The 19,217-nt window shown below is 38.4% G+C and overlaps 1 non-coding gene across 1 annotated transcript; it reads right to left on the bottom strand.

Annotated features, from left to right (window-relative positions):
• Nucleotides 1-3,703: 3,703 nt before the first annotated feature.
• On the bottom strand, nt 3,704-3,809 carry LOC121212895 (small nucleolar RNA R71). The gene has a single exon (XR_005908269.1). It is a non-coding gene; the product is annotated as a small nucleolar RNA R71 (small nucleolar RNA).
• Between the last annotated feature and the right edge of the window lie 15,408 nt (nt 3,810-19,217).

Below are 19,217 nucleotides of genomic sequence, written 5' to 3'. Positions count from 1 at the left end.
TCTTGCCTCTTGTGTTCGTCATGTTGTACCTGAAAATAACAGAAGTCGAAAATAGTCCTGAATAGTCAGTCAAGAGTCGAAAGGATATACCCTAACACTAATTATGGCAAAAACTAAAAACTAATAGGAACTTTATAGGAACATATTGTTAATACTTAGCATAGTAAAATATGATGAAAACAAAGAGTAAAGGTAACAAGAAATAGCTAGAAACTAAAATTGGCATAATAATAAAAACTAAGAATGACCATTTCAACAAGAACAAATATAATGATGAAGAATAATAATAATGATTACGAAAGTAATTTACTAAATAAAATAACTAAAACAAAATGAAATAAAAATAAAAAGGAAAAAATATGTGAAGGATAAAATAGGAAAAGAGAACCGATGGTGGTTAGGGTGGACTGGAGTAGAACGGTGGTGGAATGCACAGGCGTGGGCGATGAGGTCGTGCGGTTCGTGCAAGGGAAGAAGAGGAGAGAGGGAAAAGAAAGGGGGAAAATGAAAGAAGAGAGGAGAGCTAGGGATGGTCGGTCGGTGGAGGGGGAAGATTTCGGCAGCTAGGATTAGGGGTTTTGGGGGAAGGGGATGATGAATAGTGAGGGGTTTATATAGATATTGGGGCACACGACTGTGGGGCACGCCCGTGTCCCCATATTTCAGCCTGTCTGTTTTGTGATTTTAAAATTTGGGAGCGTCTAAAATTCGGCCCATACCCGTGTTCGTTGGGCGTATTGGTGCACACGACCGTGTCGCACGACAGTGACCAGCTTCGTTCACTTCTCCCACGCCCATGTATAAATGAGTACGCCCGTGTTATTTTGACAGTCTCGACCACGGATGGTGGGCACGGGCGTTTCGCACGCCCGTGTTAATTTCTCAGTTTCCACCACAGCTCAGAAACATGTGCGTGTCTCACGCCCGTGTTAATTTGACAGGCTTGCCCACGGCCATATCGTACGATCGTGGTAATGTATCGAATCCTGTTTTTTGGGAAAAAATTTACTTTGTTTCCACACGGCCCTATCGCACGATCGTGTCGCCGCCCGAGGTATGCGCACGACCTGAGGCACGCCTGTGTTCCTGGCTGTGTGGATTTTAGAAAACCTGTGTTCAAGGACTCAGTTAGTGATTTAGATGTTAAAAATTGAAATTTAAAGAAGTTAACACCGTTAGTGCTCGGGTTGCCTCTCGAGAAGCGCTTATTTAGAGTCTAAGCTCGACTTACCTCTCTGTTGTGTGGTCATAGTGGTGTGAGGAGTTTACACTCCTCATTCATTCTATCAATTTTATCAGAATAAGGTTTTAGACGAGTACGATTTACCTTAAACGTGCCAAATTTGGAATGAGTTACATCAACTGCACCGTATGGGAAAATGTTGAGTACCATAAAAGGGATTGCTCCATTGGGTTTGCTGCATCTAATAGTACCTTGTCTCCAACCTTAAGTTGATTTGGTGAAACATTGAGTCTGTCATGGTGTGGTTCTGGTTTATCTTGTGTTCTCGATTTCTGTATCCGCTATTCATCTAGTTCCTCGATTTGTAGCCTTCGCTCTTTATAGATGGGTCTTTTGTTGTTACTTAAACATGGCTCATGTATGCTCTTTGCACGTGATTCTTGCAAAGAAGGTTGTACTGATAAACCATAATTTACACATATTTTTATCCCATGCTTAGCACATTTATGGATGGTTCTCCCTGGATTTGATGAATTCGATGCTCCTAATACTTTAATTTCATGTTTTATACTTAGGTGAGCATAGGAGAGTAAAAAGAGAGCGAAACGGGCCGAAAACAGAGAAAATAGACCCACATGGGAAATCAACACGGCCTGGACTTCCTCACACAGCCGTGTTCATTTGGCAGGATTGAAGCACGACTTACATGGGTAGACTACACGCCCGTGCCTATGCAACAGCCTTGACCACGGGCTAGAGTAATCACACACGGGCGTGTCCCTGCCGTGCCCAAGCATAGCCCTATTCAGAAAATGCCACTTTTGAGGGCTCTTAGGCATTCTAAAGCCTATTTAAACACCGGAGGAGGAACTTAGAACAGAGACACAGAGTAGGAGGCAAGGAATTACTCAAAGGAAGCCGATTGATCCATCTCAAAAGCCGGATTCATCGTCAAAACTGAAGATTTCCCTTCAATTTCCATTCAAGGGTTTTGGGTTTTCTTTATGTTTTGTTGTCTTTATTCTTTTGAGATGTTTTATTTCATAAGTATGAGCTAAACCCCTTAAATACCTAAGGGGAATGAAATCTAAGACAGATTTTGTTATTATTATCTGAATTGTATGATAAATATTTGACTTGTTCTTAATTATGTGTTCTTAATTCTTGTTTTAATATTCCAGGATATTGATTCAAGTTAATGCTCTTATTCAGAGGAGGAATAGACCTTGTCTAAGAGTAAATTTGTCATAATTAAGCGGAGTTGATTGCACGCCTAGAGATAGGGTGACAAGATTTTGCCAGATTAGGGTGAAACCTAATAAGGGGATCCATAGATCGAGTTAATGCAACACTAGGACGTTAATTAGAAAGAGATTTCAATTAATCAACTTAGGGTTAGATGTTATTAGGCTCGAGAGAGATAATAATATAACTTAAGGATTTCTACGGATCAAGTCAAATGAATAAATCGTCTGATTCAGAGTCAAAGAACAAGTGAAGTCTAGGTGGATTTTTCCTTGGGTATTGTTTTAATCAATCGAGTTTTCCCAGAAGCTTTTTCCCAATTTTCCCTCTGTGCACCCTTAGTTTAGTTGAGTAGTTTAGATAAACAAATCCCTTAATTTTTAGGCTAGATAATAAAAAGAAAGTAATTACTAGTACTCTTGGTTCCTTTGGGTTCGATAATCCGATCTTGCTAAAGCTATACTATTGTTCGATAGGTACACTTGCCTTCATCGTGATAATAGTTAGTTTCAAGAACGATTAATTATAAATTTTTAAAACCTGTCGCAGATATTACGTACCAAGTTTTTGGCGCCGTTTTCGGAGAGCTAGGATATTAGGAACACTTGATTTTTATTACTTTAGTCATTCTACTTTATTTGCAATTTTTATTTTCTTTTCTAATTTTTCTTTTGTTCGTTCTTGGCAGGTTCTTATAGTGTATGACTAGAAGAAACCCGTCGAGACCATTACTGTTTGATAGTGAGATTGATCGCACAGTTCGTAGAAATCGAAGAGAAATAAGGCAAAGCTTACGATACACAGAGGAAAAGCAAGAGGACGATACTTCAACCACAACCGAGGAGATGGCTTAAAACCAAGAAAATTCACTTCCTCCTGCAATTGCTGCTAATCAGAATCCTGCTCTATGAACTATGTATGATTATGCTAAACCTTCTTTAACAGGAACTAAATCGAGCATAGTTAGGCCTGCCGTTGCTGCAAATAATTTTGAACTGAAATCTAACACCATTCAAATGATCCAATAGTTTATTCAGTTTGATGGTTTGCAGGACGAGGATCCCAACGTTCACCTGGCAAATTTCTTAGAGTTTTACGACACTTTTAAAATCAATGGCATTTCTGATGATGCCATTTGCCTTCGGTTTTTTCCTTTTTCGTTGAGGAATAAGGCTAAAAAATGGTTGAACTCATTACCACGAGGCTCAATCACAACTTGGGAACAAATGACCGAAAAGTTTTTATTAAAATATTTTTCATCGGCTAAAACTGCCAAATTACATAATGATATCTCCTCTTTTGTGTAGATGGATTTAGAAACACTCTACGATGCATGAGAGAGATACAAGGATCTGTTTAGATGGTGCCCTTACCATGGGTTACCACTCTGGCTACAGGTTCAAACATTTCACAATGGCCTAAATCCTTCGACTCAACAGATGATCGACGCAGTTGCTGGAGGAACTATCAATAATAAGACACCTGAGGATGCTTACGAATTTATAGAAGATATGTCACTGAGTAATTATCAGTGGCAAGTCATTAGGACAAATCCAACGAAAACAGCCGGCGTTTTTAACATTGACTTTGTCACCACACTCTCTAATTAGGTAGAACTTTTGAATAGAAAAATTGACGGTTTTCTTGGTTCTTCACATGTTCACCCAGTAATACAGTGTGAAGCAAGTGGAGGTGGATCAAGCAATTCAGAATACCCACCCTATGGCTACAACATGGAGAACGAGCAGTTAAATTACATGGGTAATAATCCTCGATCTCAAAATAATCCTTATAGTAATACTTACAAAGCAGGTTGGAGGAACCACCCAAATTTCTCATGGGGAGGCTAAGGGAATCAAAGACCACCACCTCTAGGCTTCCAACAACCACCCTACCAACAAGAGAAAAAGCTGAACCTTGAGGAGATGCTAACAAAATTCATCTCAGTGTCAAAAACTCATTTTTAGAATACCGAGACAGCACTTAAAAATCAACAAGCGTCGATCCAAGGGCACAAAACTCAGATAGGTCAGCTCACTAAATTGATATCTGAATGACCACAAGGTAGCCTGCCGACTAACACTAAACCTAACCCAAGGGAGCAACTCAATGCAAGTACCATTCAAGATGAGGAAGGGTTAGTTGCACCTGAACCAGAATCGAGATAAAAAAACTATGGTAAATAAAGGTAAAGGTGAGGTGGACCACAATGACCAGAAACCGGTAAGTAAAGAGTACAAACCTCGTGTACCATGCCCCAATGCGACAAGGAAAGACCGCACAGACGAACAATTCAGTAAATTCCTTAAATTATTAAAGAAGTTACATATTAACTTACTATTTATTAAAGCTCTTTCACAGATGCCAAACGCAGTCAAAGTCCTAAATGAGCTTTTAACAAATAAGCGGAAGTTGGATGAGGCATCGCATGTAGAGCTAAATGCAGTTTGCTCAACCATACTACAGAATAAGTTGGCCAACAAATTAAAAGATCCAGGGAGTTTTACAATTCCCTGTCTAATTGGTAGCCTAGATGTTAATAATACTTTGGCTGATTTAGGGGCTAGTATTAATGTTATGCCTTACAAAATGTTTAAGCAACTAGGTCTTGGGAAACCCAGACAAACTAGGATAAGTATTCAATTAGCCGATAAAACAATCAGATTTCCTAGGGGGATTATTGAAGATGTACTCGTTAAAGTTGACAAATTTATATTCCCAGTTGATTTTGTTGTTCTAGACATAGAGGAGGATAGTAACGTTCCTTTAATTTTAGGGAGGCCCTTTTTACCAACCGCTAAAACAATTATTGATGTTGGCACAGGTGAACTCACACTTCGTGTGGGAGACGAAACAATCACCCTTCAAGCTTGTAATACGAGTAACACATCAAAGATTGAAGATGGTCATATAAATCATTCTACTAAAACTGAACATGTAGTGCAACCTACTTTGCAGGAAATAAGTTCGAAGAACCTACATGAGCTATGTTCAAGTAACAATAAAGGACCTATCTATGAAGAACGAAGGCTACAAATCGAGAAACTAGATGAATGGCGGACACATAAATCGAGGATACACGATAAACCAAAACCAAGCCATGACGAGCTCAATGTCACACAAAATCAACTTAAGGTTGGAGACAAAGTACTACTAGATACAGCAGACCCTTGCATTGCCACTTCTGAACCTAATGAAGCAATCCCTCTTACGGTACTCAATCTTTTCCCATATGGTACAGTTGAGGTAATTCATCCCAAATATGGCACTTTTAAGGTAAACAACACTCGTATTAAACCTTATGTTGATAAAATTGATAGCTGGGATAAGGAGTGTAAACTCCTCGCACCACCATAACCATGCACCAGAAAAGTAAATCGAGCTTAGACTATAAATAAGCGCTTCTCGGGAGGCAACCCGAGCCCTAACGATGTTAACTTCTTTAAAAATTTTAGTTTTAACATCTAATCACTAACTGAGTCATTGAAACATAAGTTCTCTAATCTACACGACAGGGCACACGGGCGTGCCTTTGGCCGTGCCCACACCACGAGAGGAGACACTGCTGTGCGATTCGTTTGTGTGAAAACAGGGCAAAATTTTCCTTAAACACGGGATGCAACAAGTCACCAGGCCGTGCGACATAACCGTGGGTGGGTCTGTCAAAACAACACGAGCGTGCGCCACGCCCGTGTCGAGAAATCGTGGTTTAAACTAAGAATTTAGCACCAGCGTGCGACACGCCCATACCCACCACCCATACGTCGTCCAATTCATGCGGCGTCTTCATACTCTGACATATTTGAGTGCCTTACTCGATTTGAGCAGCAGTGTTTTCAGCAATTTGATCACATTGATGCTACTTTTTATCATATTTGTCAGCACATTCACATCTTATCGCCGCCACCACCTTGCGAACCATCCGGCGATGACGATGTTTAAAAAATTTTTATTTTTTTTTTATTTCCACTTTTATCTTTATTTATCTTCTTTAAGTACTTTTTATTTCATTTCCCTTTAATTTTAGTTTAATTTTAGTTTTTATAATTTTTATTGAATAATTTTTAGTTTCGGCTATTTCGTTACGAGTAATTATGCTTCCTCATATTTCCTAAAGAGTTCTTGATTTTATTACAATCATATAAAGCTCTAAAGCTCATCATCAAATAGGAACTAAAAACTCTACTAGCAAAGGTTCTCCACGACTGCCATGTCCTGCTCGACTACGACCATAGTTACTACCAGATATAATATTCTTTTGGCGCAGGACTTATGGACTAATGAACCTCTACCACCACCAGAGCATCCTCCTCCTCATCATTACATTTGCCGATTATTCTCCATAACTCCAATTCAAGGAGTTCATTCATCATTGAGGAAGTTTCACTTCTCTCCCTATCTTATGATTATATATCTATATTTTTCAATATATCTACCTGTGTACATTGAGGGCAATGTGCATATTAAGTGTGGGGGGTCTTTTATATTATTATCAGAAATCCTTGAATTTTGTCTTATTCTCACATGAATCACTCATATCACTATTAGAATGAATTTTAATTAAGTTATGATTTTTATTGATATGTCTTGAATTAAAACATAGGCATTTATGCGATCGTTTAAAGTTTAAGACATTAGCGAATCAAGCATGATAAGTTGATTTTTTAGAATAAAAAAAATTAGGTTGTTTCCCTAATTTTAGATATTATCTTGAGTTGAAATTCACAAGTTTAAACATCAAAAAGCCATAATTTTTGTGAGATCTTGAGCCTTTAGAGCATATTTTATTTCTTTCATGCTTACTTTTATTATGAGTGCGTCAGTATTGATTTGTTATTCTAGAACTTGCTTGATTATGCATGTCAAGACCACACCATTTGATTTGATATGTCGAGATGATAAAGGCACTTAGGTTTAACCTACTCACTCTACCGAAGCCTACCTTCATAATTAACCCTTAGTAAATCCCTTTGAGCCTAACAAACCATCAATTGGTTTACTCTCAATATTAACTCATAACCCATTATTGTTGAAATCCCATAATTTGATCTTTATTTTTGTCAAGATTTGATTTGAACTAATTGCTTAGCTATGTTTTATTCTTCATTACAACAATTAAGCTCTATGTTATTTGACTTATAGTTAAAAAAATACTTACATACATATTAGTAGTAATTCGTCATTTTTGGGCTTGAGTGTTAATTCTATATTCTGAGAAGAGACTCACTTGTATTCAACTGATAATTAGTTATTTTTCTAGTTAGGTGATTTCTTCAATTCAATATCGATTCTAACCTTTTCTTTCAGCTTGTGACCATACCCCCTAACCAAAGCCACGTTACAACCCTTTAAAGACCTTTTTGATTGATGTATCATCTCAATATATAGTGGTGGAGATTTGATTTTCATGCAAGCCTATGGTAATAACTTTTCATATTTGACTAATGAGTGCTTTATTTGATGTCCTTAAACACCTCGAGTGAATTGAGTGAACCTTTAGTGAGGATGTTAAACTCTGTGATATTTTGATCAAAGGTGATTACTTAGATGAGGGAGACACCTATGTTTTCATGATAAAATTCTCAACTTGGAATGTTTGAAACTTTGATGTACTTTTAGTTGAATTTTCAATGTATGAGTACTTATGGATTATGTTGAGATATTATTGATAGGGATTATAAATTGAGAAGAATTTATTTTGATTGTGAGTTGAGGATTTTGCTTGAGTACAAGAAAATGCTTAAGTGTGGGGGTATTTGATAAACCGTAATTTATACATATTTTTATCTCATGCCTAGCACATTTATGGATGGTTTCTCCTTGGATTTGGTGAATTTGATGCTTCTAATCCATTAATTTCATGTTTTATACTTAGGTGAGCATAGGAGAGTAAAAAGAACGCAAAAATGGCCGAAAACGGAGAAAATGGACCCACGTGGGAAATCAACACGGCGTGGACTTCCTTACACGGGCGTGTCACACGGTCGTGTTCATTTGGCAGGATCGAAGCATGAATTACACGGGTAGACTACACACCCATGCCTATTCAACAGCCTTAACCACGGGCTTGAGTAATCGCACATGGGCGTGTCACACGAGCGTATCCTTGCCGAGCCCAAGCATAGCCCTATTTGGAAGAGGCCACTTTTGAGGGCTCTTAGGCATTATAAAGCCTTTTTAAACACCGAGGGAGGCACTTAGAATAGAGACACGGAGTAGGAGGCAAGGAGTTACTCAAGGGAAGCCGATTGACCCATCTCAGAAGCCGGATTCATCGTCAAAACTGAAGATCTCCCTTTAATTTCCATTCAGGGGTTTTGGATTTTCTTTATGTTTTGTTATCTTTATTCTTGTGAAATGTTTTCTTTCATAAGTATGAGCTAAACCCCCTAACTACCTAAGGGGAATGAAACCTAAGACAAATCTTGTTATTATTATCTGAATTGTATGATAAATATTTGACTTGTTCTTAATTATATGTTCTTAATTCTTATTTTAATATTCCAGGATATTGATTCAAGTTAATGCTCTTATTCAGAGGAGGAATAGACCCTGTCTAAGAGTAAATTTATTGTATTGAAGCAGAGTTGATTGCACGCCTAGAGATAGGGTGACAAGATTTTTCTGGATTAGGGTGAAACCTAATAAGGGGATCCATAGATCGAGTTAATGCAACACTAGGGCATTAATTAGAAAGAGATTTTAATTAATCAACCTAGGGTTAGACGTTATTAGTCTCGAGAGAGATAATAATATAACTTAGGGATTTCTACAGATCAAGTCAAATGAATAAATCGTCTAATTCAGAGTCAAATAACAAGTGAAGTCTAGGTGGATTTTTCCTTGGGTATTGTCTTGATCAATCGAGTTTTCCCAAAAGCTTTTTCCCAATTTTCCCTCTGTGCACCCTTAGTTTAGTTGAGTAGTTTAGATAAACAAATCCCTTAATTTTTAGGCTAGTTAATAAAAAGAAAGTAATTACTAGTACTCCTGGTTCCTTTGGGTTCAACAATCCGGTCTTGCTAAAGCTATACAATTGTTCGATAGGTACACTTGCCTTCATCGTGATAATAGTTAGTTTCAAGAACAAATAATTATAAATTTTTAAAACCTGTCGCGAATATCACGTACCATGCACCACATGATTAGTAGAATTACGAGCCTGAAGAGTGATTTTTTCATCACCCACACAAAGTGTGAGTTCACCTATACCAACATCAATAATAGTTCTAGCAGTTGCTAAAAGGGGTCGTCCTAAAATCAAAGGTACGTCACTATCCTCTTCCATGTCTAGAACAACAAAATCAATTGGGAATATAAATTTATCGATTTTGACAAGTACTCTTCAATGATACCCCTAGGAAATCTAATGGTTTTATCTTCTAACTGAATGCTCATCCTAGTTTGTGTGGGTTTTCCAAGACCTAGTTGTTTAAACATTTTATAGGGCATGACATTAATGCTCACCTCTAAATCAGCCAATGCATTATTAACATTTAAGCTAACAATTAAACAAGGAATCGTAAAACTCCCTAGATCTTTCAATTTGTTGGCCAGCTTATTCGGTTGATCGCGTGTTTCGTAACAAATAATAAATATTTATAATGAAGATCAAACCTAGACTAACTATTATCACGACGAAAAGGCAAGTGCACCTATCGAACAATAGTATAGTAATGGCAGGACCAGGATATCGTACCCAAGGGAACCAAAAGTACTAGTAATAACTCTCTTTTTATTATCTAGCCTAAGAATAAAAGGGTTTGTTTTAACTAATTATTTAAACTAAGAACGCACAGAAAAAATAATTGGGGAATTACTTTTGGGAAAATCGATTGACTTGAGACAATACCTAAGGAAAAATCCACCTAGACTTTACTTGTTATTCTGGCTCCGAATCAGACGATTTATTCATTCAACTTGTTCCGTAGAGATCCTTAAGTTATGTTATTATCCCTATTCAAGACTACTAACGTTTAATCGCTAGATTGAATAATCAAGACTTTTCTCTAATTAACACTCTAGGGTTGCATTAACTCGATCTATGGATCCCCTTATGAGGTCTCACCCTAATCCAGCAAAATCTTGTCACCCTATTTCCAGGCGCGCAATCGACTCCGCTTAATTATGACAAATGTACTCCTAGACAGGGTCTATTCCTCCTCTGAATAAGAGCGTGTCTTGAATTAGTATCCTAGGATATCAAAACAAGAATTAAGAACACATAATTAAGAACAAGTTAAATATTTATCATACGATTCAGAAAATAATAACAAGATTCGTCTTCGGTTTCATTCCCCTTAGGTATTTAGGGGTTTAGTTCATAACTAAATAGGAAAACATCTCATAAGAATAAAGAATACAAAACATAAAGAAAACCCAAAACTCCCGAAGGGAAATTGAGGAGAGATCTTCAGTCTTGATGACAATTTGGCTTCCGAGATGGATCAATCGGCTTCTTTGGAGTAATTCCTCACTCCCTATTCTCTGATCCCCTTTTCCTCCTTTTCTAGTGCGTATTTATAGGCTTTAGAATGCCTAGAAACCCTCAAAAGTTGCCTTTTCCAAACTGGACTTAACTTGGGCTCGGCAGGGACACACTCGCGGCACACGCCCGTGTTCGATTACTTCAGGCCGTGTTCGAGCCTGCCAAATTGACACTGCCATGTGGTCTGCCCGTGTCAGGAGGTCCAGGCCATGTTGATTTTGTATTTTGGCCCATTTTCTCCATTTTTGGCCCGTTTCTCGTTCCTTTCACTCTCCTATGCTCTCCTAAGTATAAAACATGAAATTAAAGCATTAGGAGCATCGAATTCACTAATTCTATTGAGAAATCATCCATAAAATGCATTAAACATGGGGTAAAAATATGTATAATTCACGGTTTATCAAATACCCCCACACTTAAGCATTTGCTTGTCCTCATGAAAAATTCTCAACTCGTAATCAAAATAAAATCTTCTCAACTTATAATTTCTATCGATAATATCTTACATTAATCCGTTAGTAATCATACATTGAGAATTCAACTAAAAGAACATAAAAGTTTCAATCATTCCAAGTCGAGCATTTTATTCCGAAAACATAGGTGTCTCCCCTCATCTAAGTACTTACCTTCAATTCAGAATATCATAGAGTTTCACATCCTCATTAAAGATTCACTCAAATCACTCGAGGTGTTTTAAGGACAATAAAAGAAGCACTCAATAGTCAATAATGGAAAGTCATTACCATAGGCTTGCATGAAAATCAAATCTCCACCACTATAATTTAAGATGATACATCAATCAAAAGGTCTTTAGAGGGTTGTAATGAAGCTTGGTTAGGGGGTGTTGTCGCAAGCTGAAAGAAAGGGTTAGAATCGAGATTGAATTGAAAAGTTGTCTGACTAGAAAAAGAGTTAATCTTCACTTGCGTACAACAGAGCTACTCTCAGAATATGACATTACAAATATGCATACATAGTTGTGGTTTTTTTTTTAAGAACAAGTTAAAAAATATAGACTAAATATCCAGAACATAACATAGCTAAGCAATCAATTCAACTCAAATCTCGACAAAAAATAAGGATTAATTTAGGGGATTTCAATAATAATGGGTTAAGGTTTAATATTAAGGGTAATACAAAGAATGGTTTGTTAGGCTCAAGGGGGTTTACTAGGGGTTAATCGTGGAGGTAGGTTTTTCATGGCATGAGTGGATTAATCCTAAGTGCCTTAATCATTTTGATATATCAAATCAAATGGTGTGGTCTCGACATGCATAATCAAGCAAGTTCTAGAATAACAATTCAATACTGAAGCATTCAAAGCAATAATAAAAGTGAGCATGAAAGGATGAATAGATGCTCAAAAGGCTAAAAAATCTCACAAAAAATTATGGCTTTTTGATGTTTAGACTCGTGAATTCTAATTCAAAGTAATACCTAGACTTGGGGAAACAACCTATAATTTAATTTCTTAAAAATCAACTTATCATGCTTGATTCTCTAATGTCTTAAAGTTTAAAAAATCAATGCATAAATGCCTATGTTTTAATTCAAGATATATCAATCAAAATTATAAATTAATTAAAATTTATTCTAAATATGATATGAGAGTTTTTTTATGAGAATAAGGTGATTATTCAGGGATTTTTCTGATAATGAAATACATACCCCCCCCACACTTAAGATGTACATTGCCCTCAATGTACAATAATAGATGTTAGAGAATAAAAATAAGATAGGGAGAGAAGTGAAACTTCCTGTATGATGAATTCCTCGAACATAGAGTTTTGGGGGTGATCAGTTTGAGAGTGGAGGAGCATACTCTGGCGGTTGTAGAGGTTCATTGGGCCATAAGTTCTACGCCAAAAGAATATTATATCTAGTGGTGGCTATGGTCGTGGACATGGCAGTCATGGAGAACCTTTTCCGGTGGAGTTTTTAGTTCCTTTGCGATGGTGAGCTTAAGAGCTCTATATTACTGAGATAAAATTAGGAACTTTTTAGATGATATTAGGGAGAGTAATTACTCAGAAAGGAATAACCGAAATTAATAAATTAAAAATAAAATTCTAAAATCAACTAAAAATAAAAATAAAAATTAGTTGCAATGAAAATGAAAAAAACATAAAATTATAAATATTTTTAAATATCTTCATCGTTGGATGGTTCGCAATGTGGGACTGGCGATGAGATGTGGAGGTGCTGAAAAATCTGCTGTAAAGTAGCATCAATGTTGTCAAATCGTTGAAAACATTTTTGCTCGAATCTGGTAAGGCGCTCAGAGATGTCAGCATACGAAGCCGCCGCATGAACTGGACGAGTGGGTGGTGGAGGCTGAGTCAGTGGGTCCTCGTGCTGTGGGACATCATCAGGAATGTCCTCATAGGCCTCCTCCTCGGTAGATTGGGTGAGACAATATTAGGGAGGGTAGGTTCCTCGGCGCCTCTCGATCATCCTCATGCTAAGCATGCTCAAGGTGCCTTGTGGAGACATCTGGCCGATGAGGGTGAGGGATGATTCTTGGGAGCTCGAAGTGTCGCGCTAGCCTAGTCACGTAGGGGCCAATGGAGATGACCCCCTTTCAATGCCTCTCTGTCTGGTGCTGAATCGTAAGGGCGATGAAATGGGCAAGGTCAATGATGTGCCCTTACGACATGCACCATAAGAAGTAGATGTCGTGGGTGTTGACGACACCAGTGCTCTGTCGCCTCCCTGCAATCGTGTGAGCTAAAATAGCGTGTAAGTACCTCAAGGATGGTGGGAGAACTGATGCCTTGGAGCGGCTAGGATTGTACGAGGCCGTGCTAGGGGCCAAAGTGTGCCAGCACTTCGAAGGAGAGAAATGTATGTGACGACTGAGAGCATGTAGTTCATTCTCTTCCCTGAACTCTTCCGTATATAGGCCTAATATAACACCAAACTCAAGGACGGTTAGCTGGCGGATTAATCCGCCTGGGCAAAACTGGACCATGCCGGGATCATCGTACCTTGTCATTACTATCTGGAGATGGAACGTTGAACAGAGTTCCATCGTGAGTTCAAGGTACGTCGACTTGATAATTGCGAAGAACAGCTCCCACGGGTCGGTGGTTAATAGAGCAAGGATCACGTCAGCCAACTGGACTTGTTTGACAGTAGCCCAGTCGATGCAACGGCCCGCTGTTAAAGGTCGAGCCCGTAGTATTTGAAACAGTTCTTCTTGGGGCTCGTTGGGGAATTGGAGGAAAGGGTGACGAATTTCTGCGGTAGGACCCAAGGAAGATGATGCTCCCTTTCTTTTCTTTGAGGCAGGGACAGCAGATTTTGTTCCTCGTGAAGACGACATCGTATACCTATAAATAGTAAATACATGAATTTGGAAAGCCATAAATTTAACTACTACTTTCGCCAAAACATGAACCAAATTCAACCAACAAAATTCTTTTTGATAGCATAATTCCGTAACATTGTAAGGGCATGAGGATGGGCATAATAACGGTATGTGAATGACAAAGGAATGAAGCTTTCCTAACAACCTACATTAATATAAAATGCATAATAGATAATCTTATGAACAAGATGAACATAGTGTGATAAAAATAACAATTATTTTAAGAATAAGCATGGAAAATAAGTAGAATAGAGGTGAAAAGAATGAACAAACGCTAAGGGAGAGAGATTGGTCGTCAAAACATGGATTGAGGAGCGGCGCACGGGATTGGCAAGGAGGCCGTGTAGACTTGTAGCGGCTAGGGTTAGAGTTTTTGAGTAGGGAAGACGATGAATAGTGCAGCCTATTTATAGATTTTGGGACACACGGCTATGGGACACACCCGTGTGCCCCAATTTTATCCCGTGTGTTTCACGTTTTTACTATTTTGACGCGTCTGACATTTCATGCATGCCTGTATTGTGTGGGCGTGTGGGTGCACACAGCCGTGTCGCACGACCATATCTGGCATTGTTCGCTTCTCCTACGCCCGTGTATTCAAGCCCCACGCCTGTGGTAATTGAACAGGCTCTACCACAGGTGTTAGACACGAACATGTCACACATCCGTGTTGTCTTAACAGGTTCAACCACGGTTCTCTAACACGGGCGTTCGAAACGCCTGTGTTGTTTTGGTAGGCTCAACCACGGCCATGTCGCATGGCCGTGGCATGTTATCATAGCCCGTGTTTGGGGAATTTCGTGCCCTGTTTTCACACGGCCGTAAGCACACCCGTGTGCTTGGCCGTGTCTCTGTGAAAAACCTGTATTCAAAAAGCTTTGTTAGTAAGTTAGGTATTGATGGCTAAATTTTTAAAGAAGTTAATACAGTTAGTGCTCGGGTTGCCTCCCGAGAAACGCTTATTTATAGTCTAAGCTCGACTTACCTCTCCTATTGAATGATCATGGTGGTTCGAGGAGTTCATACTCCTCATTCCTGTTGTCAATTTTAAAATAAGGTTTTAAACAGTGTTGTTTACCTTAAAAGTGCTGAACTTGGGATGACTCACCTCCACTGTACCGAATGGAAAAATACTAAGTACCATAAGAGAGACTTCCTCATTTGGTGTGGTAGTGACAATGTGAGGATCGACGGCATCTAGTAAGACTGTATCACTGACCTTAAGTTGATTAGGAGAGATATTGGGCTTGTTTTTGCATAGTTTCGGTTTATCACGTGTTCTCAGTTTGTGTTCTCACCATTCATCTAGCTCTTCTATCCGTAGTCTTCATTCTTCATGGATGTCTTTGTTCTCTTCATGATAGTAGTGCACTATCTCTGTTGTCTCTGTTCGAGGAAGTTCCTACAAGGACGTTTGAATATTAGTTTTATCATCGACAGTTTTTATAGCATTATCTTGAGTCTTAGAGGTTTTGACTGAGTCGCGTGCTTGGAATGTTACTGCGTCGTCACCTGCACAAAGTGTTAGCTCTCCTGTACCTACATTAGTAATGGTTCTGGCAGTTGCTAAAAATGGTCGTCCTAAAATTAAAGGTACCTCTTTATCCTTATCCATATCTAAGACAATGAAGTCTACTGGGTAAATAAATTTATCAATTTTAACAAGAATGTCTTCAATAATACCATTAGGAAATCTAACTATTTTATCAGCCAATTGTATGCTCATCCTAGTCTATTTAGGTTTACCGAGACTTAATCGTTTAAACATTTTATATGGCATAACATTTATACTTTCCCCTAGATCAACTAAAGCATTATTCACAGATAGACTACCAATTAAGCAAGGAATTGTAAAACTTCCTGGATCTTTCAATTTGTTAGGTAGCTAATTCTTTAGAATAGCTGAGCAGACTGCATTGGGTTCCACATGTGATGTAGTGTCTAATTTCCTTTTATTGCTCAGAAGTTCCTTTAAGAATTTTGCTGAGTTGGGCATCTGCGAAAAAACTTCAATAAATGGTAAGTTAATATGTAATTTTTTTAAGAGTTTGACAAACTTACCGAATTGTTCTTCTGTTCTGTCTTTCGTTATCGCTTTAGGATATGGCACACGAGGTTCATGATTCGTACTTACCTGTTTGAGATCATTCTTGTTTACCTCTTCTCGTCCTTTGTTCATCGCGTTGTCTTGCTGTAATTCTGGCTCAGGTGCAATGAATCCTTCCTTATCTTGAGTACCAATTGCATTGAGGTGTTCCCTCGAATTAGGTTCAGTATTACTTGGTAGGCTACCTTGTGGTCGTTCGAAGATTAGTTTGGAAAGTTGGCCTATCTGAGTTTCGAGTCTTTGGATCGATGCTTGTTAATTCTTAAGTGTTGTCTCAGTATTTTGGAAACAGGTTTCTGACACCGAGATGAATTTAGAAAGCACCTCTTCAAGGTTTGGTTTCTTCTCTTGTTGATAAGGTGGCTGTTGAAAGCCCTGAGGATTTTGTGGCTTTTGATTTCCTTGACCACCCCAAGAAAAATTTGGGTGGTTCCTCCAACCTGCATTATAAGTATTACTGTATGGGTTAGTTTGAGATCTAAAGTTATTGTTACCCATATAGTTGACTTGTCCTCTTCGGTTGTGGGATTGAAGGATTGATATTCTGTATGCACACCTCCTCCGCTTGAGTCACACCTCATTACTGGATGTACCTGTTTAAAACCAAGAAAACTATCAATCTTTTTACTGAGAAGTTCTACCTGATTTGAGAGCATGGTGACTGAATCGATGTTATAGACGCCAGCTGTTTTCGTTGGCTTTATCCTCATAACTTTCCACTGATAGTTATTTAGTGACATCTCCTTTATAAATTCATAGGCATCTTCTGGTGTTTTATTGTTGATGGTTTCGCTAGCAGCTGCGCCAACCATTTGCTGAGTCGAGGGATTTAGGCCATTGTGGAATGTTTGTACTTGAAGCCAAAGTGGTAACCCATGGTGAGGCACCTTCTCAGTAAGTCCTTATATCTCTCCCATGCATCGTAAAGTGTTTCTAAATCCATCTACACAAAAGAAGAGATATAATTACGTAATTTAGCTGTTTTAGTGGCAAAAAATATTTTAGTAAAAATTTCTTGGTCATTTGTTCCCAAGTAGTGATAGACCCTCGTGGTAACGAGTTCAACCACTGTTTAGCTTTGTTTCTTAGTGAAAAGGGAAATAACCGAAGACGAATCGCATCATCAGAAACGCCATTGATTTTGAATGTATCGCAAAATTCCAAAAAATTTGCTAAGTGAGCGTTGGAGTCTTCATCTTGCAAACCATCAAACTGAGCAAACTACTGTATTTAGAGGTTTAGTTCATAACTAAATAGAAAACATCTCAGAAGAATAAATAATACAAAACATAAAGAAAACCCAAAACTCCCAAAGGGAATTTGAGGAGAGATCTTCAGTCTTGATGACGAATCTGGCTTCTGAGATGGATCAATCGGCTTCTTTGGAGTAATTCCTCACTCCCTATTCTCTGTCCTCCTTTTCCCCCTCTTCTAGTGCGTATTTATAGGCTTTGGAATGCCTAGAAACCCTCAAAAGTGGCCTTTTCCGAATTGGACTTAACTTGGGCTTGGTAGGGACATGCCCGTGGCACACGACTGTGTTCGATTACTTCAGGCCGTGTTCAAGCCTACCAAATTGACATGGTCGTGTGGTCTACCCGTGTGAGGAGGTAAAAATTAAAGCATAAAACATGAAATTAAAGCATTAGAAGCATTGAATTCACTAATTCTAATGAGAAATCATCCATAAAATGTATTAAACATGGGGTAAAAATATGTATAATTTACGGTTTATTATCTGTAGAATGGCTGAGCAAATTGCATTCAACTCCATATGCGACGCTTCATCCAACTTTCGCTTATTTGCTAAAAGCTCCTTTAAGAATTTAACTGCGTTTGGCATCTATGAAAGAGCTTCAATAAACGGTAATTTAATATGTAATTTCTTTAATAATTTAAGGAATTTACCAAATTTTTTGTCCGTGTGGTCTTTCCTTGTCACATTAAGGTAGGCACACGTGGTTTGTATTCTTTACTTACTGGTTTTCACTCACTGTGGTCCACCTCACCTTTACCTTTACTTACCATAATTTCTTGCCTCGGTTCTGGTTCAGGTTCAACTAACCGTTCTTCTTCTTGAATGGTAATTGCATTGAGCTATTCCCTTGGGTTAGATTCAGTGTTACTCAGCAAGCTACCTTGTGGTCGTTCAGAAATTAATTTAACAAGCTGTCCTATCTGAGTTTCGAGCCCTTGGATCAACGTTTGTTGATTTTTAAGTGTTGTTTCGGTATTCTAAAAATGAGTTTCTGACACCGAGATAAACTTCGTTAGCATCTCCTCAAGGTTTTTCTTCTTTTCCTGTTGGTAAGGTGGTTGTTGAGAACCCGGGGGATGTTGTGGCCTTTGATTTCCTTGGCCACCCCACGAGAAGTTGGGATGGTTCCTTCAACCTGCATTATAAATGTTATTGTATGGGTTATTTTGAGGTTTAGAATTATTTTTACCCATATATTGGACTTGTTCCTCCTCAGTACTAGGGTTGAAGGATTGATATTCTGTGTGTACTCCTCCTCCATTTGAATCGCACCTCATCACTGGATGTACCTGAGTAGAACCATACAAACCGTCAATCTTTTTATTTAGAAGTTCTACCTGGTTAGATAGCACAGTAACTGCATCGAGGTTGAAAACACCGGCTGCTTTTGTCAGGTTTGTTCTCATGACTTGCCACTGATAGTTATTCAGTGACATCTCTTCAATAAATTTGTAAGCATCTTCAGGTGTTTTGTTGTTCAAAGTTCCACCGGTAGCTAGGTCGATCAGTTGCCTAGTTGAGGGGTTCACACTGTTGTAAAAAATCTGAACCTGCAGCCATAGAGGT

This window comes from Gossypium hirsutum, chromosome A13 (genome assembly GCF_007990345.1).
Source record: "Gossypium hirsutum isolate 1008001.06 chromosome A13, Gossypium_hirsutum_v2.1, whole genome shotgun sequence".
Taxonomy (NCBI): Eukaryota; Viridiplantae; Streptophyta; class Magnoliopsida; order Malvales; family Malvaceae; genus Gossypium; species Gossypium hirsutum.
Note: the sequence above shows the minus strand (reverse complement) of the source record. Positions and strands in the feature narration are given on the sequence as shown.